We start from the raw sequence: 27908 nt of genomic DNA, 5'->3' as shown, positions 1-27908 counted from the left end.
GGACGATTTGCTACTATACGTGGCAGACCCGGCGGAGGGGATGCCAGAAATAATGCGGATACTTGGGGAGTTTGGGGATTTTTCAGGGTATAAATTGAACATGGGGAAAAGTGAGTTGTTTGTGGTGCATCCAGGGGAGCAGAGTAGAGAAATAGAGGACCTACCGTTGAGGAAGGTAACAGGGGACTTTCGTTACCTGGGGATCCAGATAGCCAAGAATTGGGGCACATTGCACAGGTTAAATTTAACGCGGTTGGTGGAACAAATGGAGGAGGATTTTAAGAGATGGGATATGGTATCCCTGTCACTGGCAGGGAGGGTGCAGGCGGTTAAGATGGTGGTCCTCCCGAGATTCCTCTTTGTGTTTCAGTGCCTCCCGGTGGTGATCACGAAGGCTTTTTTTAAAAAAGGATTGAAAAGAGCATCATGGGTTTTGTGTGGGCCGGGAAGACCCCGAGAGCGAGGAAGGGATTCTTACAGCGTCGCAGGGATAGGGGGGGGACTGGCACTACCGAGCCTAAGTGAGTATTATTGGGCCGCTAATATTTCAATGGTGAGTAAGTGGATGGGAGAGGAGGAGGGAGCGGCGTGGAAGAGATTAGAGAGGGCGTCCTGTAGGGGGACTAGCCTACAGGCTATGGTGACAGCCCCACTGCCGTTCTCACCGAGGAACTACACCACAAGCCCGGTGGTGGTGGCTACGCTGAAGATTTGGGGACAGTGGAGACGGCATAGGGGAAAGACTGGAGCCTTGGGGAGGTCCCCGATAAGAAACAACCATCGGTTTGCCCCGGGGGGAATGGATGGGGGATATGGAATGTGGCAAAGAGCAGGAATAACGCAACTGAAAGATCTGTTTGTGGATGGGAAGTTCGCGAGTCTGGGAGCGCTGACCGAGAAATATGGGTTGCCCCAAGGGAATGCATTCAGGTATATGCAACTGAGGGCTTTTGCGAGGCAACAGGTGAGGGAATTCCCGCAGCTCCCGACACAAGAGGTGCAGGACAGAGTGATCTCAAAGACATAGGTGGGGGATGGTAAGGTGTCAGATATATATAGGGAAATGAGGGACGAAGGGGAGACTATGGTAGATGAACTAAAAGGGAAATGGGAAGAAGAGCTGGGGGAGGAGATCGAGGAGGGGCTGTGGGCAGATGCCCTAAGCAGGGTAAACTCGTCGTCCTCGTGTGCCAGGCTAAGCCTGATTCAGTTTAAGGTATTACACAGGGCGCATATGACTGGAGCACGGCTCAGTAAATTTTTTGGGGTGGAGGATAGCTGTGCGAGGTGCTCGAGAAGCCCAGCGAATCATACCCATATGTTTTGGTCATGCCCGGCACTACAGGGGTTTTGGATGGGGGTGACAAAGGTGCTTTCAAAAGTAGTGGGGGTCCGGGTCGAACCAAGCTGGGGGTTGGCTATATTTGGGGTTGCACAAGAGCCGGGAGTGCAGGAGGCGAGAGAGGCCGATGTTTTGGCCTTTGCGTCCCTAGTAGCCCGGCGCAGGATATTGTTAATGTGGAAAGAAGCCAGGCCCCCGGGGGTGGAGACCTGGATAAATGACATGGCAGGGTTTATAAAGCTAGAGCGGATTAAGTTCGTTCTAAGGGGGTCGGCTCAAGGGTTCACCAGGCGGTGGCGACCGTTCGTCGAATACCTCGCAGAAAGATAGAGGGAATGGAAAAAAGAAGGCAGCAGCAGCAGCCCAGGATCGGGGGGGGGGGGGGGGGGGGGGGAGGAACCAGAAGGACTCTCAGGGTTGTTAATATATACTGTATAATATGTATAGGTCGTTGCGACAGATAATTATATATTGGACTGTTAAATTATATTTTTGGAGAGTGTTACTTGTGATAAGGCAGTTGCCAATTAGGGCTAGTTTTCATTTTTGTTATTTATTATTTATTCATTTTTTGTTTATAAAATAGGTCATTGTTATTTGTGTTGTTATAATATTGTGTAAAGGATGCACAATGTACTGTGTTGGTTGACCAAAAATTTTCAATAAAATATTTATTAAAAAAAAAGAATACACCTTGGTTAGGTTCCTCAAGACAAGATGGCAGAGTGAGAATTCCTCACAGGCCCTTAATTTTGATGATTTGCACATGAACAACCCGTCCAATTGACAGTTCCTTCCAAATGAAATTTTCAGCACCACATCCAATCCAGACAATGAGGCAGCCTTGTTCAGAAAATGGGCAAAGATGACATTCAGCATGCCTTTTATGAACCAACGTCTCTTGAACGATGACACCAAAGCTATGGCCATGGTCTTGGGAAGTTTATTTTACAAATCGCCACTAAATTAGTTCACCTTGGTCAAACTGGTTATATCTGTAGAAGGCACTAACTTAATGTTTGCAATTTTTATGACATACAATTTGAAACATGACCATGGTGTAGCATTCCTGAGTGGAGCAGATAACTTTGGGCTGATGGTTCGAAAAGCATTCCAGCGCTGGTGGGGATGAGGGGGGATTACTCACGTCTGGGTCTGTTGGAAACGAATTGTAAAGGCTGATCACTGTGATTCCATTCTTGTGATCACCAGTACAGGAGAAGGTGAATTAGTTAAACCTTGGTCTTTCTCATCACCTCACATTACCCATGTCCTTATTTGTTAATGATACAGGAAAGGCATTTGACACAACAAAGTCGCAATTCCTTCAGGGAGGGTTTTGACAATATCTTCACTTTGCTAGCTGGAGCACAATGCAAAATCTTTCCAAACACAAATACCATGTCTCAAAATTTCTAATCTTGTAGCTCCCTTTCCACATATGATGGTTTGTGGTGGAATATATGAGCAACAATCTATATACGAGATTGAATGGATCACAGGGTTTTTACATTTGGAAATATCGGCAAAAGCAAAGGGCCAGAAGTGCAAGACATTAAGTTTGAAAAGAGAAGGAAAGACAAGATCAATCAGGAAGAGACATGGCTCACCCCTGCCTCACTGGACTGTGCCATACAACCCGACAGCTTCTCAATACACCGGCTGGACCGCACGGCGTCATCAGGCAAAGCAAAGGGTGGCGGGATTTGCCTCTCTCATCAATTCTCCCTGGTGCTCGGACGTGACGACCCTGGCGACCTACTGCTCCCCGGACCTGGAATACCTGACCGTGAAGTGCTGCCCATACTACCTTCCATGTAAGTTCACTTCTGCCACCATCACGGCAATCTACATCCCACCCCAGCGGAAATGATGAATGATAAATTATACACCACTATAAATAACCGTGAAACAGAACTCCCAGGGGCCTTTTTCATCGTGGCCGGGGACTTCAACTGGGCCAACCTCAAGAGTGTACTGCCAAAATTTCATCAACACATCTCCTGTCCCACCAGGAGCCCCAACATCCTTGACCACCGCCACACAAAAATTAACGGCGCCTCCCGATCCATCCCTGGACCGCATTTCGGAAAATCCGACTACAAGACGGTTCTCCTTCTCCCGGCATACAAGCAGAAACTTAAGCGGGAGAATCCAGTTAAGAGGGTCATGCAGTGCTAGTCCGAGGCAATAGGAGACCTCCTACGCGACTGCTTGGAGTCAGTGAACTGATCCATATTGAACAACTCAACGACCAACCTAAACAAGTATGCCACCACCGTCACAGACTTCATCAGTACATGTGTAGAATATTGCGTGCCAACGAATGTTGCAAGTATGTTCCCCAACCGGAAACTAGGGTTTAATTGGGAGACTCACTCCCCACTGAAGGCCAGGTCTGAGGTGTTCAAGACAGGTGACCCTGATCTACACAAGGTATCTAGGTATGACCTCCACAAAGCCATCAGGTATGCCAAGAGACAATACCAGACTAAACTAGAGTCACAAACAACACGGACTCTGTCGGTTGTGACAAAGCTTGAACAACGTAACGGGCTACAAAGCAAAGCCGAATAGAATCTCCGGCAGCAACGCACCCCTCCCCAATGAACTCAATTCAGTCTATGCTTGCTTCGAGCAGGAAACCAACAAACTGGTGTCAACTACCCCAGCAGCCTCGGACACACCCATATCTACCATCACAGTCAGATCGACCTTCTCGAAAGTGAACCCTCAGAAAGCAATGAGTCATAGAACATACAGTGCAGGAGGCCATTCGGCCCATCGAGTCTGCACTGACCCACTTAAGCCCTCACTTCCACCCTATCCCCGTAACCCAATAACCTCTCCTAACCGTTTTGGTCACTAAGGGCAATTTATCATGGCCAGTCCACCTAACCTGCACGTCTTTGGACTGTGGGAGGAAACCAGTGCACCCGGAGGAAAACCACGCAGACACGGGGAGAACGTGCAGACTCCACACAGACAGTGACCCAGCGGGGAATCGAACCTGGGACCCTGGCGCTGTGAAGCTACAGTGCTATCCACTTGTGCTACCGTGCTGTCCTGATGGGAGTCCCCGGTCGTGCACTCAGATCATGCACGGACCAACTGGCAAGTGTGTTCACAGACATCTTCAACCTCTCCCTACTCCGTTCCCAGCTGTGAACTTGTTATACCTGCATCATACCAGTGCCAAATAAGAACCGGGCAACATGCCTCAACGACTATCATCCAGTGGCCTTGACATCTATCATTATGAAGTGCTTCGAGAGGTTGGTCCTGAGACACATCAACTCCATACTCCCAGAATGCCTTGATCCACTGCAATTCGCATACCACAACCGGTCCACAGCAGACGTCATCTACACTCATCCCTGGAGCATCTCGACAGCAAGGACTCCTATGTCAGACTCCTATTTATTGACTACAGCTCCACCTTCAACACCATAATCCCAGCCAAGCTCAGATCAAAGCACCAAAATCTAGGACTTGGCTCCTCTCTCTGCAACGCGATCATCGACTTTCTGACCCACAGACCACAATCAGTAAGGATAAACAAAAACACCTCCTCCATGATAGTCCCCCATACCGGGCCCCTGCAAGGCTGCGTACTTAGTCCCCTACTACACTCCCTATACACACACACGACTGCGTGGCAAAATCTGGCTCCAACTCCATCTACAAGTTTGTTGACGACACGACCATAGTGGGTCGGTTCTCGAATAACGATGAGTCCAAATACAGGAGGGAGATAGAGAACCTAGTGGAGTGAAGTAACGACAACAACCTCTTCCTCAATGTCAGCAAAACTAAAGAGTTAGACATTGACTTCAGGAAGTAAAGTATTGTACACACCCCTGTCAGCATCAACGGGGCCGAGGTGGAGATGGTTGACAGCTTCAAATTCCTAGGTGTGCACATCACCAACAATCTGTCCTGGTCCACCCACGTCAACACTACCACCAAGAAAGCACAACAGCGCCTATACTTCCTCAGGAAACTAAGGAAATTCAGCATGTCCGCATTGACTCTTACCAACATTTACAGATGCACCATAGAAAGCATCCTACCTGGCTGCATCACAGCCTGGTATGGCAACTGCTTGGCCCAAGACCGTAAGAAACTACAGAGAATCATGAACACAGCCCAGTCCATCACTCAAACCCACCTCCCATCCATTGACTCCATCTACACCTCCCGCTGCCTTGGGAAAGCGGGCAGTATAATCAAAGACCCCTCCTGCCCAGGTTATTCACTCTTCCAACTTCTTCCTTCGGGCAGGAGATACAAAAGTCTGAGAACACGCACAAACAGACTCAAAAACAGCTTCTTCCCCACTGTCACCAGACTCCTAAACAACCCTCTTATGGACGAATCTGATCGCTCCACACATCTTCTCTACTGTGTAGTACTACACTCCTGTATGCTTCACCCGATGTCTGTGCCTATGTATTTACATTGTGTATTTATCGTATGTCCTATATATTTTCATATATGGAACGATCTGTCTGGACTGCACGCAGAATAATACCTCGGTATCGTGACAATAAATCAAATCCAAATGATTTGAAGCTTGTAGATTATAGAAGAAGCAAAAGACTGAAAGCAGCAAATTGGGAGCACAAGTGACATGCAAACTGCATCCCTCGTGTCCAGCCACAATGTGTGCGTACAAAAACTTTGTGCTTAAGTTAAGGACGTTCGTATGACACCCTGCTGACTGAATACTTCATTCAATTCACTCACTTGGGAATCTGTGAACTTGTACCTGTTCCAAAGGCTGCCTCATACTCCTCGAATCGTGTTCAGTCAGTTGACAATTTGACATGCTTCCTGCAAAAGGCTCAGTGCCGGCATCCAGTCTGTTAACATGCATGGTGGCATTTCCATACCAACTCACTCAGGTACACATGGCCTGTCACCTGATCTACATCCAATATCTACATTGACTATGTAGGGAGGGTGAACTCTGCATTTCATTGATTCTGGAGGCCTATGGTTTGGAATAAAATGCAACATGTGCTAATCATTCACAGCTCAGTGCAGACAGTAGGTATATTTTGACACCCAAATTCGATATTCCTCATTTAACCTGCTCCAAGAATCTTGGTAGTTTTGGCACAATCTTGTGTTTATTTCTTTCTCTCTCTCTCTCCCACCCCACCCCAGGCTTTTATTGGTATCGTCAATACTGGGTATTTGGCAATTGTTGCTGGTACACAATGTTTATTTGTCATGGACTGCAGAGTCGTAGCTTTCTGAACTCTATTTTTACTTACATTTATAGAGCACCTTTAACATCGCAAGACGTGAAAAAGCGATTCACAGCGATGTTACAAGACAAAATTTGACAACGAGCGACATGAGCTATTAGGAAAGGCCACCATTTAACATACATTTAAGAGGAAGAGAAGGTTGAGAAGCAGAGGTTTAAGGAGTAAATTTCAGAGTTTGGGATCTAGACAACTGAAGGTATAATCACGAATGGAGAAAAATCGGAATCATAGATTTTACAGTGCTGAAGGAGGCCATTCGGCCCATCGAGTACGCACAGGCCCCTGGAAAGAGCACCCCACCCAAGCCCACACCTCCACCCTACCCTGTAACCCAGCAATCCAACTTAAACGTTTTGGACACGAAGGGCAATTTAGCATGGCAATCCACCTCACCTTCACATCTTTGGACTGTAGGAATGAAAATCGCTTGTCACAAGTAGGCTTCAAATGAAGTTACTGTGAAAAGCCCCTAGTCGCCACATTCCGGCGCCTGTTCGGGGAGGCTGGTACGGGAAACCGGAGCACCCGGAGGAAACCCACGCAGACACGGGGAGGATGTGCAGACTCCGCACAGACAGTGACCCAAGCCGGGAATCGAACCTAGGACCCTGGAGCTGTGAAGCAACTGTGCTGACCACTATGCTGCCCAATGAATGAGACCTCCGTTAGAGGAAAGCAGAGTTCTCAAAGTGTGTGGGGCTGTGGAGGAGGTTATTTAGATAGGGAGGGGCAAGGCCATGGAGGGAAGTGCTAATTTTAAAATTAAGGTGTTATTAAGTGGGGGGGTAGTGGAAGATGGGAGGCCAGCTGTCAACTTCTCTTATAATTCATGGTACGGTAAATATTTAAAGACAATCTGAAACACAGTGGAGACAATTAAGTGATAAAAGCTGGTAACTGGTTAATGTGCAACTGCACTAGCTTCAATCTTGACTTTGATTCAGGAATGTGGAACATCTACATTTCATATGCATCTCATCACGGTACTAGAACCAAATCAAAAAACTCAGCTGACAGCAAACATTTTACTGAAATGTAAGATTCTATCACAGCACCGTTTCTCATCAGAGTAACAACCCCATTTTTACGAAGAAATTGACATACTCAAAGGAAGAGAGGAAATCCAATTTTCAACTATTTGGGAAGTTTATAATCGATTGCAGTACGGTAGTATTGTGGATAGCACAATTGCTTCACAGCTCCAGGGTCCCAGGTTCGATTCCGGCTTGGGTCACTGTCTGTGCGGAGTCTGCACGTCCTCCCCGTGTGTGCGTGGGTTTCCTCCGGGTGCCGGTTTCCTCCCACAGTCTAAAGATGTGCAGGCTAGGTGGATTGGCCATGATAAATTGTCCCTTAGTGTCCAAAGATGTGCAGGTTAGGTGGATTGGCCATGATAAATTGCCCTTAGTGTTGGGTGGAGTTACTGGGTTATGGGGATAGGGTGGAGGTGTTGACCTTGGGTAGGGTGCTCTTTCCAAGAGCCGGTGCAGACTCGATGGGCCGAATGGCCTCCTTCTGCACTGTAAATTCTATGATAATCTATGATTGGAAGATGGCACCACCCGAACAGAATTGGTATAGCAAGAGTATTTTAAAATTAAAATAAAAGCTGGCATCGAGACAGCGCTTTGAACTACTGCCAGACATCTCAAAGATTGTTACAGCCAATGAGGTGAAAACAGAAAATGCTGAAAATACTCAACAAGTCAAGCAGCATCTGTGGAGAGAAGCAAACCCACCGCTTCAGGTCACAGACCTTTTGTCAGAACTGACATTTGGCAAAGGTTTATCAGCCTCAAAGATTTAAACTCTGTTTCTCTCTCCACATGCTGCCTGACCTGCAGAGTATTTCCAGCATTTTCTGCAATCGACTGAGATTTCCAGCATCCACGGTATTTTACTTTTGTTACGACCAATTAAGTACTTTTTGAAGTGTAGCATTGTAGGAAATGTAATGTCGTTGTTATAACGCAGAAAACATAGCAACAGAAGTGATGCACAGTAATCTCCCACAAACGGGCAATGTGATAATGACTAAGTTTTTGAGATGTTGAATAAGTGATAAATATTGGCCTGAACACCAGGAATAAATCTACTCTTCATCAAAATCGTGCTGTGGGCTCTTTTACATCACCAGAGGAGGCAGGTAGGGCCTCAGTCCCATCCAAAAGACGGCACCGCCAACAATAAAGTGTTCCCTCAGTAATGCGCTGGAATGTCAGTCTTCACTTTTGTGCTCAGGCCCTGGAGTGGGACTTGAACCTGGAATCCTGTGATTAAAGGACCAGAGTGCCACCCACTAGAGCCAACAGTGATAGCAATACCCAAATGTAATAATGACATGTATGTGGCAGTGATCACATGATTGTAACTTGAGGACTTCTGAGTGGCACAGTGGTTAGCACTGCTGCCCCTAAAAGAGTTGGTGCTGCACTGGCCGAAAGGGAATGGGACACAGAAGAGGTGGTCGGGGCGGGGGTCTCCCGGCTGGGGGACTGGAGGGTGAGGGCGGCTCGGACACGGGACTGGCCCAGAAAAGGAGATGGATAGTCGGGGGGGGGGGGCACTTAAAGAGACCGAAGGCAGACGTGGTCATGCTCCAAGAGACACATCTGAAGGTGGCGGACCAGGTTAGGTTAAGAAGGGGATGGGTAGGACAGGTTTTCCATTCGGAGCTGGACGCGAAGAATAGAGGGGTGGCAAGATTGGTGGGGAAGCGGGTGTCATTTGAGGCCAAGAATATCGTAGTGGATAATGGAGGGCGATATGTGATGGTGAGTGGTAAGTTGCAGGGGACGTGGGTGGTGTTGGTAAATGTATACGCCCCGAACTGGGATGACGCTGTATTTATGAAGCGCATGTTGGGGCGCATTCCGGACCTGGAGGTAGGAGGCCTGATAATGGGTGGGGACTTCAATACGGTGTTGGACCCAGCACTGGACCGCTCCAGAGCGAGGACTGGAAAGAGGCCGGCGGCAGCCAGGGTGCTTAGGGGGTTCATGGATCAGATGGGGGGAGTGGACCCATGGAGGTTTGCCAGGCCGCAGGCCAGGGAATTTTCTTTTTTCTCCCACGTGCACAAAGCCTACTCCCGGATAGATTTTTTTGTCCTGGGCAGAGCGCTCATCCCGAAAGTGGAGGGAACGGAGTATTCGGCTATAGCCGTTTCGGATCACGCCCCGCACTGGGTGGAACTGGAGCTGGGAGAGGAGAGGGACCAACACCCGCTGTGGCGGCTGGATGTGGGACTGTTGGCAGATGAGGTGGTGTGTGGGAAGGTGAGGGGGTGCATCGAAAGGTACTTGGAGGCCAACTACAACAGGGAGGTGTGGGTGGGGGTGGTATGGGAGGCGCTGAAGGCGGTGATCAGGGGAGAGCTAATCTCCATCAGGGCTCATAGGGAGAAGACAGAGAGCATGGAAAGGGAGAGGTTAGTGGGGGAGATTTTAAGAGTGGACAGGAGATACGCAGAGGCCCCTGAGGAGGGATTACTTGGGGAAAGACGACGTCTCCAGACGGAGTTTGATCTGTTGACCACAGGGAAGGCAGAGGCACAGTGGAGGAAGGCACAGGGGGCGACCTACGAGTGTGGGGAAAAGGCGAGTCGGATGCTGGCACACCAGCTCCGTAAGAGGATGGCAGCGAGGGAAATAGGAGGAGTCAAGGATGGAAGGGGAGCCACGGTGTGGAGTGCGATGAAAATAAACGAGGTATTCAAGGCCTTCTATGAGGAGCTGTACAGATCCCAGCCCCCAGCGGGGGAAGAGGGGATGAGACGATTCCTAGACCAACTGAGATTCCCAAGGGTGGAGGAGCAAGAGGTGGCTGGTTTGGGGGCACCAATTGGGTTGGAGGAGCTGAGCAAGGGTTTGGGGAGCATGCAGGCGGGGAAGGCCCCGGGACCGGACGGGTTCCCGGTGGAGTTCTACAGGAAGTACGTAGACCTGTTGGCCCCGCTACTAGTGAGGACCTTTAATGAGGCAAGAGAGGAAGGGGCCCTGCCCCCGACAATGTCGGAGGCGACGATTTCTTTGATCCTAAAGCGGGACAAGGACCCACTGCAATGTGGATCGCACAGGCCGATCTCGCTCCTCAACGTGGATGCTAAGTTGCTGGCAAAAGTGCTGGCTACGAGGATCGAGGACTGTGTCCTGGGGGTGATCCACGAGGACCAGACGGGATTTGTAAAGGGCAGGCAACTAAACACCAATGTGCGGCGGCTCTTAAACATGATAATGATGCCATCGGAGGAGGGAGAGGCGGAGATAGTGGCAGCTATGGACGCGGAGAAGGCCTTTGACCGAGTAGAGTGGGAGTACCTCTGGGAAGTGCTGCGTAGGTTTGGGTTCGGGGGAGGGTTTATCAGTTGGGTTAAGCTCCTTTACAGAGCCCTGGTGGCGAGTGTGGTGACGAACCGACGGAGGTCGGAGTACTTTCGGATGTACCGAGGGACGAGGCAGGGGTGCCCCTTGTCCCCCCTGTTGTTTGCATTGGCGATCGAACCCTTGGCCATGTCATTGAGGGAGTCTAGGAAATGGAGGGGGGTGGTCCGAGGGGGAGAAGAGCACCGGGTGTCGCTTTATGCGGATGACCTGTTGCTGTATATGGCGGATCCAGTGGAGGGGATGGTGGAGGTCATGCAGACTCTAAGGGAGTTTGGGGATTTTTCGGGCTATAAGCTCAATGTAGGGAAGAGTGAGCTTTTTGTAGTACAGGCAGGGGACGAAGAAAGGGGGATAGGGGATCTACCGCTGAGGAGGGCGGAGGGGAGCTTTCGGTACCTGGGGATCCAGATAGCCAGGAGTTGGGGGGGCCCTACATGAACTGAATCTGATGAGGTTGGTGGAGCAGATGGAGGAGGACTTCAAAAGATGGGACATGTTACCGCTCTCGCTAGCGGGTAGAGTGCAGTCGGTCAAAATGGTGGTCCTTCCGAGGTTTCTTTTTGTGTTTCAGTGCCTTCCCATCGTGATCACCAAGGCCTTTTTTAAGAGAGTAGGTAGGAGTATTATGGGGTTTGTGTGGGCGAATAGGACCCCGAGGGTAAGGAGAGGGTTTCTGGAACGCAGTAGGGACAGAGGAGGGTTGGCGCTGCCGAACCTAGAGAGCTACTACTGGGCAGCAAACGTGGCGATGATCCGTAAGTGGGTGATGGAGGGAGAGGGGGCGGCATGGAAGAGGGTGGAGATGGCGTCCTGTAAAGGAACGAGCCTGGGGGCGCTGCTGACGGCACCGCTGCCGCTCTCATAAGAACATAAGAACTAGGAACAGGAGTAGGCCATCTGGCCCCTCGAGCCCGCTCCGTCATTCAATGAGATCATAGCTGATCTTTGTGGACTCAGCTCCACTCTCCGGCCCGTACACCATATCCCCGAATCCCTTTATTCTTTAGAAAGGTATCTATTTTTTTCTTAAAAACGTTTAAAGAAGGAGCCTCAACGGCTTCACTGGGCAAGGAATTCCAGAGATTCACAACCCTTTGGGTGAAGAATTTCCTCCTAAACTCGTTCCTAAATCTACTTCCCCTTATTTTGAGGCTATGCCCCCTAGTTCTGCTTTCCCCGACCAGTGGAAACAACCTGCCCGCATCTATCCTCTCTATTCCCTTCATAATTTTATATGGTTCAATAATATCCCCCCGCATCTTTCTAAACTCCAATGAGTACAGTCCCAGTCTACTCAACCTCTCGTTATAATCTAATCCCCTCAACTCTGGAATCAACCTAGTGAATCTCCTCTGCAATATGTCAATATGCCAATATGTCCTTTCTCAGGTAAGGAGACCAAAACTGAACACAATACTCCAGATGTGGCCTCACCAACACCTTATACAATTGCAGCATAACCTCCCTAGTTTTGAACTCCATCCCTCTAGCAACGAAAGACAAAACTCGATTAGCCTTCTTAATCACCTGTTGCACCTGCACACCAACTTTTTGCGACTCGTGCACCAGCACACCCAGGTCCCTCTGCACAGCAGCATGTTTTAACATCTTACCGTTTAAATAATAATCCATTCTGCTGTTATTCCTCCCAAAATGGATAGCCTCACACTTGGCAACATTGAATTCCATCTGCCAGACCCTACCCCATTCACCTAACCTATCCAAATCCTTCTGCAGACTTCCGGTATCCTCTGCACTTTTTGCTTTACCACTCATCTTAGTGTCGTCTGCAAACTTTGCCACATTGCACTTGGTCCCCAACTCCAAATCATCTATGTAAATTGTGAACAACTGCGGGCCCAACACTGATCCTTGAGGGACCCCACTAGTTACAGGTTGCCAACCAGAGAAACACCCATTTATCCCCACTCTCTGCTTTCTGTTAGTTAACCAATCGCCGTCAAAGTATACCACGAGCCCGGTGGTGGTGGCAACGCTAAGGATCTGGGGCCAGTGGAGACGGCACAGGGGTGCAATGGGAGCCTCGGTGTGGTCCCCGATCAGGGGTAACCACCGGTTTGTCCCGGGGAGGATGGACGGGGGGGGGGGGTTCAGAGCTGGCATCGGGCGGGGATTAGAAGAATGGGGGACCTGTTCATTGATGGGACGTTTGCGAGCCTAGGGGCACTGGAGGAGAAGTTTGAGATACCCCCGGGAAATGCTTTTAGATATATGCAGGTGAGGGCGTTTGTGAGGCAGCAGGTGAGGGAGTTCCCGTTGCTCCCGGCACAGGAAATTCAAGACAGGGTGATCTCGGGTGTATGGGTCGGGGAGGGTAAGGTGTCGGCAATATACCAGGAGATGAAAGAAGAGGGGGAAGCATTGGTAGAGGAGCTGAAGGGTAAATGGGAGGAGGAGCTGGGGGAGGAGATCGAGGAGGGGTTATGGGCTGATGCCCTAGGTAGGGTTAATTCCTCCTCATGTGCCAGGCTCAGCCTGATACAATTTAAGGTAGTTCACAGAGCGCACGTGATGGGGGCGAGGTTGAGTAGGTTCTTTGGGGTAGAGGACAGATGTGGAAGGTGCTCAGGGAGCCCGGCGAACCATGTCCATATGTTTTGGTCATGCCCGGCACTGGAGGGGTTCTGGAGAGGAGTGGCGGGAGCAATATCTCAGGTGGTGAAAGTCCGGGTCAAGCCAAGCTGGGGGCTAGCAATATTTGGAGTAGTGGACGAGCCGGGAGTGCAGGAGGCGAAAGAGGCCGGCATTCTGGCCTTTGCATCCCTAGTAGCCCGGCGAAGGATCTTGCTAATGTGGAAGGAGGCGAAGCCCCCCAGCGAGGAGGCCTGGACAAACGACATGGCTGGGTTCATTAAGCTGGAGAGGATAAAGTTCGCCTTGAGAGGGTCTGCGCAGGGGTTCTACAGGCGGTGGCAACCGTTCCTAGACTATCTCGCGGAGCGTTAGAGGAAGGTCGGTCAGCAGCAGCAGCAACCCGGGGGGGGGGGGGGGGGGGGGGGGGCGTCCTGTGAGAGAGGGGGGGGGAAAAGGGGGGCTTGCCGGGGGGGGTTGAGCAAGAGAAAACATGAAGGATTTGGGAAACTGGCACGTGCGGGAGAGAGCCAGTGTACAAAGCTATGTAACATATTGTTTGATCATGTATATATCTTGCTATGTGCGATTTCTTGCTATTTTGTTACGAGGGCGGGGGGGGGGGTGGGTTATTGTTTGTAAGGGTGAAAAATTGTGTTAAAAAACTTTAATAAATATATATTTTTTTAAAAAGCACTGCTGCCTCTCGGCACCAGGGACCCGGGTTCGATTTCAACCTTGGGTGACTGTCAGTGTCAGGCAGCACTGTAACACAGTGGTTAACACTGTGGCTTCACAGCTCCAGGGTCCTAGGTTCAATTCCGAGCTTGGGTCGCTGTCTGTGCGGAGTCTGCACGGTCTCCTGGCATGGGCTTCCTCCGAGTGCTCCAGTTTCCTCTCACAGTCCAAAGTTGTGCAGATTAGATGGACTGGCCATGATCAATATGCAAGGTTACAGGGATAGGGCAGGGGAGTGGGCCTGGGTAGGGTGCTCTTTCAGAGGGTCGGTGCAGACCTGATGGGCCGAATGACCTCCTGCTGCACTTTGGGATTCTATGGTCTATGAAACCACAGAATTCTCAGCATATCATTTGTTGGACAGCGTTCAGTTCCCATGCTATTGCAGGAGACTTAATCTAATACAAGATTCGCAATGAGCATTTCTTTATCATTAGCACAACAAATCAATAATAAAGTCCATCCTTTAACACCCAGGCTAACAAAGAACAGCAGGGGGCATCTGCTTTGATAGACTTCTCAAACAAAATTCAATTTGGGAGCCAGGACGCAGGACAGCCCATCTCTTCAGAGTCAGATTTTTCCCCAATATCGCACAGAACACCAACTTGATGTGTTTTTATTGACGACATTGAAGTACTGTGGCTCATAAAACATCCAAACTCCAGTTATTCCCCTCCAACCACTGAGTACATATAAAAAGATTGCAAGTCTGTATAATGCTTGCATTTTGGGGCTCAAAATAAAGGAGCTGGCAGGAAAAATAATCATCGTACATCCAACGTTACCAATAAAAACACACAAGAGCATAGACAGCTCTGCTGAGATAAAGACAGCACCTTCCAAACCTGCCACAGCATCATGACTCCTTCGGCAGCGTGCTCCAAACCTACGACCTCTACCATCTAGAAGGACAAGAGCAGCAGATACCTGGGAACCCCACCACCTGGAGGTTCCCCTCCCAAGTCACTCACCATCCTGACTGGGAAATATATCGGCCGTTCCTTCACTGTCGCTGGGGCAACATCCTGCAACTCCCTCCCTAACAGCACGGTGGGTGTACATCACGTGCACTGCAGCGGTTCAAGAAAGTAACTCAACACCACCTTCGCAAGGGGCAATTAGGGATAACAATAAATGCTGGTCTAACCAGCCATGCCTCCATCACATGAAAGAATTAAAAACTGTCCAATCAAATACTCCCAGGACAGTCCAGCATGGAGTTAGATACAGAGTAAAGCTCCCTCCAAATATTTTGGTTTATTAACACTTCAACAGTTACATATCAAAAACAGTCGCAAGATAGAATATCTTCAGTACACACACACACACATATAACCACCCCCGCCCCGAATGTCAGCCCCACACCGGCAGAAGAGGAGCTCCAGCGAGCAACGCAGACCACCGACAAGGGGCACGTCAACACAGGGCACAGTACGAGAGAGAGAGTAGAAAGTACCCCCCCTCTCCCACAAAGGGGCCACAATGCAGCTCAAAACAATGAACCATGAAATAGGCCACCGGCTAAAAGCCAGCCTCTAGCCAATTTAGTCCCTCACAGCACGTGGATAGTCTGTCAACATCAAAACAATGCATCAACATATAGAAACAGTATAGTCAGAGATAACAGAAACCAGTAGCATGTCAAAAACATCTACTAATACAGAAAACCACCTATATGTACACAATCACCCCCTGTTTCCCCCCCGCCCCCCGCGAAGGGGATCCCAGTTAAATCCAAAACAACAGTTCCAGGCCGCTAGCCAGAAAGCCGGCAAACGGCTACTTCGTTCATCATTCCTCCCCCACCCCGGCCCGGTTGCCGTAGCCTCACATCGGAGGAAAGGCTCCCTCCGCAAGGAGCACAGACCCTAGAAAGATACACACCAGGGCGTGGCAGAGGGCAGGGGGACCTTCCTTCACGGAACCATGGTAACCTGCCCAACCGGCAAGGGACCATTTGTAAGCAGAGCAGTTTAACAACATGGACAGAGACAATAGTAACAAAGCAAACACAAAAGTCCAAAAAGTCAGTCCTAGTGCAACAAAACAGTGTCCGACACAAAACGCGCTGACACCCGGTACAGCTTGACAAGTTCACCAATAATCCAGAAAATGGCCACCCGGTGGCATGGCAACATCTAGGGGAAAACCCCAGATAGTCTCTCCAAAACAGACAAAAATCAGTAGAAAGGTACCAAAATCCCAAAGTCTACTTCAACAGTCCAAGGGGCCAACTCCCGGAGCCTCCAGGAGCAGCTGCAGGCCACCATCAATTCACCTCGAGCTGCAGGCGGCGGGGCACGATCTTTAGCAAAACAGCGCCAAGTAAGCCTTCCATCCTTGGCCCGAATCCGACCCCGGTCTGCCATTCCCAGCAACATATCCGCTCCAGTTCTCCTCCTTCCTCTCTCTCCTCTTCCTCCATGCAGCTCAATGCTAGAAACAGGAGCAGCAACAGAGAGAGAGAGAGAGAGAGAGAGAGAGTGAAAACTCCCTCTGCACTGCCCCCATCAAACACTCCCAAGACAGATACAGCACGGGGTTAGATACAGAGTAAAGCTCCCTCTACACTGTCCCCATCAAACACTCCCAGGACAGGTACAGCACGGGGTTAGATACAGAGTAAAGCTCCCTCTACACTGCCCCCATCAAACACTCCCAGGACAGGTGCAGCACGGGATTAGATACAGAGTAAAGCTCCCTCTACACTGTCCCCATCAAACACTCCCTGGACAGGTACAGCAGGGGGTTAGATACAGAGTAAAGCTCTCTCTACACTGTCCCCATCAAACACTCCCAGGACAGGTACAGCACGGGGTTAGATACAGAGTAAAGCTCTCTCTACACTGTCCCCATCAAACACTCCCAGGACAGGTACAGCACGGGGTTAGATACAGAGTAAAGCTCCCTCGACACTGTCCCACATCAAACACTCCCAGGACAGGTACAGCACGGGGTTAGATACAGAGTAAAGCTCCCTCTACACTGTCCCCATCAAACACTCCGAGGACAGGTACAGCACGGGGTTAGATACAGAGTAAAGCTCCCTCTACACTGTCCCACGTCAAACACTCCCAAGACAGGTACAGCACGGGGTTAGATACAGAGTAAAGCTCGCTCTACACTGTCCCCATCAAACACTCCCAGGACAGGTAGAGCACGGGGTTAGATACAGAGTAAAGCTCCCTATTCACTGTCCCACATCAAACACTCCCAGGACAGGTACAGCACGGGGTTAGATACAGAGTAAAGCTCCCTCTACACTGTCCCCATCAAACACTCCCAAGACAGATACAGCACGGGGTTAGATACAGAGTAAAGCTCCCTCTACACTGTCCCACATCAAACACTCCCAGGACAGGTACAGCACGGAGTTAGATACAGAGTAAAGCTCCCTCTACACTGTCCCCATCAAACACTCCCAGGACAGGTACAGCACGGGGTGAGATACAGAGTAAAGCTCCCTCTACACTGTCCCCATCAAAGACACCCAGGACAGGTACAGCACGGGATTAGATACAGAGTAAAGCTCCCTCTACACTGTCCCCATCAAACACTCCCAGGACAGGTCGAGCACGGGGTTAGATACAGAGTAAAGCTCCCTCGACACTGTCCCCATCAAAGACACCCAGGACAGGTACAGCACGGGATTAGATACAGAGTAAAGCTCCCTCTACACTGCCCCCATCAAACACTCCCAGGACAGTCCAGCATGGAGTTAGATACAGAGTAAAGCTCCCTCTACACTGCTCCCTTCGAACACTCCCAGGGCAGGTACAGCAGGGGTTAGATAGAATAAAGCTCCGTCTACACTGTCCCCATCAAACACTCCCAGGACAGGTACACAACGAGGTTAGATACAGAGTAAAGCTCCCTCTACACTGTCCCCTTCAAACACTCCCAGGGCAGGTACAACACGGGCTGAGAGACAGAGTAAAGCTCCCTCTACACTGTCCCCATCAAACACTCCCAGGACAGGTACAGCACGGGGTTAGATACAGAGTAAAGCTCCCTCTACACTGTCCCATCAAACACTCCCAGGACAGGTTCAGCACGGAGTTAGATACGGAGTAAAGCTCCCTCTACACTGTCCCCATCAAACACTCCTAGGACAGGTACAGCACAGGGTTAGATACAGAGTAAAGCTCCCTCTACACTGTCCCCATCAAACACTCCCAGGACAGGTACAGCACAGGGTTAGATACAGAGTAAAGCTCCCTCGACACTGCCCCATCAAACACTCCCAGGACAGGTACAGCACGGGGTTAGATACAGAGTAAAGCTCCCTCTACACAGTCCCCATCAAACACTCCCAGGACAGGGACAGCACGGGGTTAGATACAGAGTAAAGCTCCCTCTACACTGCCCCCATCAAACACTCCCAGGACAGGTACAGCACGGGGTTAGATACAGAGTAAAGCTCCCTCTACACTGTCCCACATCAAACACTCCCAGGATAGGTACAGCACGGAGTTAGATACAGAGTAAAGCTCCCTCTACACTGTCCCCATCAAACACTCCCAAGACAGATACAGCACGGGGTTAGATACAGAGTAAAGCTCCCTCTACACTGTCCCACATCAAACACTCCCAGGACAGGTACAGCACGGGGTTAGATACAGAGTAAAGCTCCCTCTACACTGTCCCACATCAAACACTCCCAGGACAGGTACAGCACGGAGTTAGATACAGAGTAAAGCTCCCTCTACACTGTCCCCATCAAACACTCCCAGGACAGGTAGAGCACGGGGTTAGATACAGAGTAAAGCTCCCTCGACACTGTCCCCATCAAAGACACCCAGGACAGGTACAGCACGGGATTAGATACAGAGTAAAGCTCCCTCTACACTGCCCCCAATCAAACACTCCCAGGATAGTCCAGCATGGAGTTAGATACAGAGTAAAGCTCCCTCTACACTGCTCCCTTCAAACACTCCCAGGGCAGGTACAGCAGGGGTTAGATAGAATAAAGCTCCGTCCACACTGTCTCCATCAAACACTCCCAGTGCAGGTACAGCAGCGGTTAGATAAAGTAAAGCTCCGTTTACACTGTCCCCATCAAACACTCCCAGGACAGGTACACAACGAGGTTAGATACAGAGTAAAGCTCCCTCTACACTGCCCCATCAAACACTCCCAGGACAGGTACAGCACGGGGTTAGATACAGAGTAAAGCTCCCTCTACACAGTCCCCATCAAACACTCCCAGTGCAGGTACAGCAGCGGTTAGATAAAGTAAAGCTCCCTCTACACTGTCCCCTTCAAACACTCCCAGGGCAGGTACAACACGGGCTGAGAGACAGAGTAAAGCTCCCTCTACACTGTCCCCATCAAACACTCCCAGGACAGGTACAGCACGGGGTTAGATACAGAGTAAAGCTCCCTCTACACTGTCCCCATCAAACACTCCCAGGACAGGTACAGCATGGGGTTAGATACAGAGTAAAGCTCCCTCCATACTGTCCCCATCAAACACTCCCAGGACAGGTACAGCACAGGGTGAGATACAGAGTAAAGCTCCCTCTACACTGCCCCATCAAACACTCCCAGGACAGGTACAGCACGGGGTTAGATACAGAGTAAAGCTCCCTCTACACAGTCCCCATCAAACACTCCCAGGACAGGTACAGCACGGGGTTAGATACAGAGTAAAGCTCCCTCTACACTGCCCCATCAAACACTCCCAGGACAGGTACAGCACGGGGTTAGATACAGAGTAAAGCTCCCTCTACACAGTCCCCATCAAACACTCCCAGGACAGGTACAGCACGGCGTTAGATACAGAGTAAAGCTCCCTCTACACTGCCCCCATCAAACACTCCCAGGACAGGTACAGCACGGGGTTAGATACAGAATAAAGCTCCCTCTACACAGTCCCCATCAAACACTCCCAGGACAGGGACAGGACGGGGTTAGATACAGAGTAAAGCTCCCTCTACACTGTCCCCATCAAACACTCCCAGGACAGGTACAGCACGGGGTTAGATACAGAATAAAGCTCCCTCTACACAGTCCCCATCAAACACTCCCAGGACAGGGACAGGACGGGGTTAGATACAGAGTAAAGCTCCCTCTACACTGTCCCCATCAAACACTCCCAGGACAGGTACAGCACGGGTTAGATACAGAGTAAAGCTCCCTCTACACTGCCCCCATCAAACACTCCCAGGACAGGTACAGCACGGGGTTAGATACAGAATAAAGCTCCCTCTACACAGTCCCCATCAAACACTCCCAGGACAGGGACAGGACGGGGTTAGATACAGAGTAAAGCTCCCTCTACACTGTCCCCATCAAACACTCCCAGGACAGATACAGCACGGGTTAGATACAGAGTAAAGCTCCCTCTACACTGTCCCCATCAAACACTCCCAGGACAGGTACAGCACGGAGTTAGATACAGAGTAAAGCTCCCTCTACACTGCCCCCATCAAACACTCCCAGGACAGGGACAGGACTGGTCAGATTCAATAGAGCACTGCTACTGCAATAAGGCAAATTTCCCATTTTCTACACCAGTGATCCTGTGAATTGGAAATAAACTGCCAATTTACTAAATGATGACCAATTAAGTGTTTGTGCCCACTGTAAAGTGGGTGGAAACAACCTAAATTCGTTTCACACAAGATGCCTACTGCTGCCTCTTTGAATTTATTTGTGAGTCACTCACCCGCCTATAGTAAATCTGCACACGGCTTTGTCTAATTGTAAAAGAAAATGAAGCTCTGGTTTTGCATTGTAGTAGTCACCCAGACGAGTGAGCCTAAACAGCATTGGTGGAAAATGAGGTCAAAAGTCATCAAGTTCCGATGACATGAAGCATACTCAGAAGGAACAGGCTGGCAATGAGCAATACGTCAATCAAAATTGCAAAGAGAAACCTTTCCTTCTCAGATTCTGACTGACATACTGTACATTTCCAACATTTTCAGGTGTTCATAGAAAGGCTAGTTTCCTTTTGCTAATTTGGCAAAATACACAAGAAAATTAACTGGCAAATATCTTCCATCAAACCTTTACAATATTAACCAGTATAATTGTTGACCTTCAACATCTCCATTCAGCACCCCTTCCCCACCCCCTCCCCCTTCCCCGCCCAATAATTCTTCGCAAAATACGTGAAGTCTTTGGTCCTTGGCTGCCCAGTAATTACAGTCACCAGGTTTGTAAATGTAAGCACAATTACTGTTCATTTATAACAAGAACTGTCATGAAATATGCAGCAACTACAACTGGTTAACTATTAACTAATACCTAACTCCCACTTTAACACGCCCCCCACCCTCGACACCCTCTCCAGACACCTGTCAGCAGTGAAGGTTTCCCATTCATTGACTCCGATCTTGGTCAACTAGAAGTCTTGCTTCTTGTACCAGAGACATGGGTGGCCTGTTGATCTGTTCTGACAGCAAGCTTGTCATGGGGCATGTCTTTGTTGATGCTGCCATCATCCATTCAGTTCACATGACCAAGCAGACGGCGTTACCACTGATTGAAGAGGGAAACCATACTGGGGACCCCTGCACACTTGGTGTGCTTCCACATTCAACACTCTTTTGTGTCAGGCGATTCCCAATGTTCACCTGAGGAAGTGGAGGTGGAAATTATGCAGCCGCTTTTCTTGGCTTACATAAGTTGTCCAGGCCTCACGCCTGTAAAGGAGGGTGCTCAGGACACAAGCCAGATGCATACGGAGCTCTAACTTTCAGTTGGTCCACACTCGACCTCTCAACTTTGGCCTGACAGCTGCAGCCTTAACAATCCTGCTGCTGATTTTAGCAAGAAGGGACAAATTGCTGGTATCTGTTGATCCAAGGTATGTGAACTAATTTAATGGGAGAAAAATTGGGAAACTCTTCTGACTTCAGACGGCAATCTGACCCAAGAGATCACAGTAATCCAATGGCAGACCCCCTCATGGCCGAGCTACCTTTGACATAGTTACGTTGCTCACTCTCAGAAACTCAGCTAGCTCCTATGTGAATGCTTGTAGCAAACCTACACTCACTGCACTTGCTGGCAAGTGAGCACCCCCCACCCCGGATTAATTCTGGATCAACTGAGCATTGCAGGCCCAACAAAACTACTGACAAAATGGACTTAGCTCTTTTTCTTCATACCGCACATGCACAGCACAAGCATCTCACACCCTATTTACCCAAGCCCATTGATCAAAATGACTGAACCTGCCACAGCTAACCAACATGGTTCAAATCTTCCAGCAACAAGCATGTTATCGTGAAACCAAACTGACTCTTTCTCCAGTCTTCCTCCCCCCCACCTCCAAATTACAAGTGTCACCAGTTTGTCATTGGACAACACATGTAAGGCTGAATGGACAGCCAACAGGAATTATTTCCACACATGACAACTCATCAGGAAACAGGCAGCTTCAAGAAGACCCATCATTTTATCAGCACAACTAGAGATGGGCATGAAATGCAATCTTACCAATATTGCATAACTCCCACAAACCACATTTTAAAAAATCCTGACCATAGCATGGTCAAACACCATACTCCATCGTAAAGTATCTCCACAGGCAGGAAACGTCAGCAGCCACTACACGCTCTTCTGACCAATTTAAGGAGGCTCAAAGGCCTGGATAAATGAGCACATTCAGGCACAGCCTGCCTCAGTAGTTCTTATCCAAATGCTCTGATTTCTCATCAGTTTCTTGATGAACGATTGGCTTGTGCATGGTGGGCGGGCTGATGAAGACATGCCAGTTGTCATAATTTCGCTGATTCAATATAATGCACCAGGAACTTTAACAATTACTTCACCCTGTTTAAGAAAGATTTTGACAACAAGACCTACTCCCCCTCCAAAATACTCAGCCAGTATTGGCCGTAACAAACATCCTCGCAATCATTGCTCCTCTTGCACAAATCGCATTTCACAGTTTGATCTTGGAGCCAGTACATAGAGCTGGAGGAAGCCCTTTTGGTGTATAGCTGGACCATCAAACCATGCAACGGCCAAAGCTTTCAGCCACTAAAACTCAAGGGAATCAGTACCCTTGGGCGCAGCAAAGCCATTTGCATCTCGGGGCACTCGCATTTGAGGTGATTGAGAATGCTAATCCTCGCAATCTACATTTACTGAAATACCAAACCATTAAAAAAAGGTCCTCTGATTCTTTCAAGTGCCTGTTATGGACACTCCAAGGCAACCCCTTATGATGTCATTCAGCAAGTGTTTAAACCAACTTTGATAATTCAACCATCACTGAAAGAGTATAAACAGCATTTAACCATTATTCACCATGCGACTTGTGGGATCTTTGTGAGCAATGCTGCATTTTTCGAAATTACATCCATGACTGTACTTCAAAACTACTTCATTAGTTGTCATGAGTTTCTGTATCTCCAGAGGGTGTTCTACAAATGCAATCTTTTTTCCCAATGAGCACAGCCCGGCGCCCAAAACTCTGGAGAACAGTCACTTGAGCGAGGACACACATCCATTCATAGACACGTAGAGATAGAGGTGAAGATGAAAGGGAAGAGTACATATGACAAATGTCAGGTAGAAAATACACGAGAGAATCAGGAAGAATCTCTAAGGACCAGAGAGGAAGTGAAAAACAATTAATAGGAAAAGCAAGTAGGGAGCATGAAAAGAGACTGGCAACTAACATAAAAGGGAACCCCAAGGTCTTCGAGAAGCATTTAAGTAAAGGGGAGAAAAAGAGTGGGGTTAATTAGGGATAAAAAAGGGCACTTGCACATTGAGGCAGAAATATTACACAAGTACTTTGCATCTGTCTTTACAAATGAAGATTCTACCCAGGTTGAGGTGAGAGGGTGACTGGTACACTCAAACAACTTACAATTGGGATTTACAATTGTAAATTTATACTTGGTGTTCGGAAGGCTATCTTTATTTAAAATTGAGAAGTTACCAGGACCAGATGAGATGCATCCAAGGGTACTGAGAGGCGAGAGAGTGGAAATTGTAGAGGCACTGGTGATAATCTTCCACTCTTCCTTAAACATTGGAGTGAAGTCAGAGAACTGGAGAACTGAATGTTACACATTTGTTCAAAAATGAGGGCAAGGATAAAACCGGCAACTACAGACCCATCAGTTTGGTTGTAGTGCAGAAACCTCTGGAAACTATAATTCGGGACAAAAGTATTAGTTACTTCAATAGATGCAGGCTAATTCAGGAATGCCAGCATGGGATCATTCAGGGGAAAATCATGTTTTTGAGGAGGTAACAGAGAAGGTTGACAAGGGCAATGCTGTTGGTGTGGTGTATGTAGAATTTCAAAAGGTACTTGATACAGTGCCACACAACAGACTTGAGCAAAATTGTAGCTCATGGAATAAAAGGGAATTTAGGGACTTGGCTGAGTGACAGGAAACAGAGTAGTGATAAATAGTTGCTTTTCAGATTGGAGGAATGTTTGACGTGGAGCTCCCCAAGAGTTAGTGTTGGGAGCCTTGCTCTATATTAATGACCTAGACTGAGCACGATTTCAAAATTTGCAGATGATACAAAGATTGGAAACATCAACGGTGATGAGGATAGTCTTGAACTTCAAAAGGACATACACATATTGGTGGATTGGGCAGACAAGTGGCAGATGACGTTCAATGCAGAGAAGTGTGAGGGGATACATTTTGATGGGAATAATGTGGGGACCATGGTGCGTCTCATTCTGGGCAGCACACTTGAAGAAGGATGTGAAGACATGGAGAGAGGACGGAAGAGATTCATGAGAATTATTCCAAGGATAAAGAACTGTAGTCATGAGGATAGATTGGAGAGGTTGGGACTGTGTTCCTCGGAGAAAAGAAGGCTGAGAGGAGACTTGACAGAGATGTTAAAAATCATGACGGGGGCTGGACAGAGTAGACAGGGACAAACTGTTCCCCCTCGTAAAAGAATCAAGACCCAGTAAGCACAGATTGAAAATAATTGGCAAAAGGAGTAAAAGTGATGTGAGGAAAAGGTTTTTCACCGAAAGGGTGAGCACAGTAAGAAGTCTTACAATACCAGGTTAAGCAACAACACCCAAAGGGTGGCAGAGGCAGGTTTGATCGAGGTATTGAAAAGGGAATTGGATTTCTATCAGCATGGTGGCAAAGTGGTTAGCACTGCTGCCTCACAGCACCAGGGACCTGGGTTCAACTCCAACCTTGGGTGACTGTCTGTGTGGAGTTTGCACGTTCGGCCCGTGTGTACGTGGGTTTCCTCCGGGTGCTCCGGGGTTTCCTCCCACAGTCCAAAGATGTGTGGGTTACGTGAATTGGCCATGATAAATTGCCCCTTAGTGTCCAGGGATGTGCAGGTTAGATTACAGGAGTCAGACGTGGTGGGCGGGTGAGTGGACCTAGGTAGAGTATTTGGAGGGTCAGTGCAGACTCAATGGCCTCCTTCGGCACTATAGGAATGTTATGATAATCATTCTAGGGGCTTTTCACAGTAACTTAATTGAAGCCTACTCGTGACAATAAGCTATTATTATGATGGTACGATTCGGTGATCAAGGGACTAAAAATACCAAGGCGCCTGTAGCTCAGACACAACGATAACAGAGTTGTTAACCAATCAATTATCCTTCCAAGGAAAAACTTTGGCTTCAGACTCGCTGAAGGTGTGACTGGGCAGAAGCGAGGTCGCGTTTCAGACAGGCACGGAGGAAGGAGCAGCGCTCCGAAAGCTAGTGATTCCAAACAAGCCTGTTGGGACTTCAACCTGGTGTTGTAAGACTTCGGACTGGGTTTCAGACGGGCGTTCGGAACCTCCTGGGGATAGAGTGATCCACAGTAAGAGATGAGTACCAGGCGGTGCTGCTAGGTTGAGGACACCCCCCCCCCCCCCCCTGCCAAACCCCCTCTCAAACTCAACCTGGTGTTCAGACACATGGAGCCAATGTGTTCAAACACATTGATGTTCTGTGGGGGGGCCTGTCAAGTAGTCTGTCCATTCCTGTCTTGTAAGAAGTCTTACAACATCAGGTTAAAGTCCAACAGGTTTGTTTCAATCACTAGCTTTCGGAGCACTGCTCCTTCCTCAGGTGAACGAAGAGGTCTGTCATTCCTGTCTTGTAACATGAAACAAGCATGTGGAAGAGTGGTTTAACCTTCCGGAAAAAGTCAGCACCTCATGGAAGGACATGGTGCTCCAACTTGACTGCACTGTTTGCTGAGGAGCATGGCCCAAAGTGGTGTGAGCATCCCGCCCCCCCCGCCCAGCCTGCTGAAGGCCTCCCAGCCTCTATCCCCACACTCACCCTCACACTGGCGCTTCAGGCCGCCGCCGCCTCACAAACCTCGGCGCTCGCACCACAAACCGTCCGTTACCGAGTCCCCCCCCCCCTCAAAAAAAACACATTTAGAAAAAAAAACAACCAAAAAGGCTGGAGCTGTCCAGGAGAGAGGGATGGGGGGGGGGGGAGGAGGGGGAAAAGAGAGAGAGAGAGAGAGAGAAGGAGGGGAGAGGGAGGAGGAGGAAGAGAGGGGGAAAGGGAAGAGAACACAATTAAAGAGGGGGGGGAGAAAAATGAGAAAGAAAGCAAACGGCGGAGAAAATTAAAAAAAAAAGAGAAAAGAAAGAAAATAATCTGGCCGCCTTCGGCGCCTGCGTGTCACGTCACGCTTTCCTGCCCACTCTGTGACGTCAGCGAGGTGCTCCGCGCTTGTGACGTCACCGCTTTCTGCGTGGAGCCCCTGCCAAGCCGCGCTGCTGTGCGGGACACCCCGAGCCCGACTCTGCCCGAGTCTCCCCGAGCCCGAGCTTCACCAGCGACCGCGCCAGGACTGCCTCCTTCATCCACAGGGCTGTGCGGCACAGATCTCACAACACCCAGTGGTCAGAGTTCCACTTCAAGTCGATGTTCCCGGTGTTTATTCAGAACGTGCAGGTTAAATTCAACAATGCCTATGGCATGGAGAGATGGTCATTGGCACTTGTGTGGCACAAATAAGAGCAATCGAATCCCGACAATGCAGAACGAGGCCCATCATGTATGCACTGGCCCTCTGAAAGAGCACCCCACCCACTCACCTGGCCTATCCCAAATACCCTCTAACTTAACCTACACTAAGGGACAATTTATCCTGGCCAATCCACCTAACCTGCACATCTTTGGACACTAAGGGGCAATTTATCCTGGCCAATCCACCTAACCTGCACATCTTTGGACACTAAGGGGCAATTTAGCACGGCCAATCCACCTAACCTGCACATCTTTGGACACTAAGGGACAATTTAACATGGCCAATCCACCTAACCTGTACATCTTTGGACACTAAGGGACAATTTATCCTGGCCAATCCACCTAACCTGCACATCTTTGGACACTAAGGGACAATTTAACATGGCCAATCCACCTAACCTGCACATCTTTGGACACTAAGGGACAATTTAGCATGGCCAATCCACCTAACCTGCACATCTTTGGACACTAAGTGACAATTTAACATGGCCAATCCACCTAACCTGCACATCTTTGGACACTAAGGGACAATTTATCGTGGCCAATCCACCTAACCTGCACATCTTTGGACACTAAGTGACAATTTATCATGGCCAATCCACCTAACCTGCACAGCT

The 27908-nt window shown here is 49.1% G+C and overlaps 1 protein-coding gene across 4 annotated transcripts in view; it reads right to left on the bottom strand.

Moving 5' to 3' along the window:
• Window positions 1-26937, bottom strand: part of r3hdm2 (R3H domain containing 2) — a 325172-nt gene extending 298235 nt beyond the window's left edge. For 3 of the 4 annotated variants that reach the window (XM_072494029.1, XM_072494034.1, XM_072494030.1), the window contains exon 1: window positions 26587-26935. The gene's annotated coding sequence lies outside the window, so the exon portion shown is untranslated. Of the gene's footprint in view, window positions 1-26586 lie in introns of all 4 variants that reach the window. The other variant, XM_072494033.1, reaches the window with a different exon arrangement.
• Between the last annotated feature and the right edge of the window lie 971 nt (window positions 26938-27908).

Source organism: Scyliorhinus torazame, chromosome X (assembly GCF_047496885.1).
Source record: "Scyliorhinus torazame isolate Kashiwa2021f chromosome X, sScyTor2.1, whole genome shotgun sequence".
NCBI classification, from domain to species: Eukaryota; Metazoa; Chordata; class Chondrichthyes; order Carcharhiniformes; family Scyliorhinidae; genus Scyliorhinus; species Scyliorhinus torazame.
This window is presented reverse-complemented; position numbering and strand designations above follow the sequence as displayed.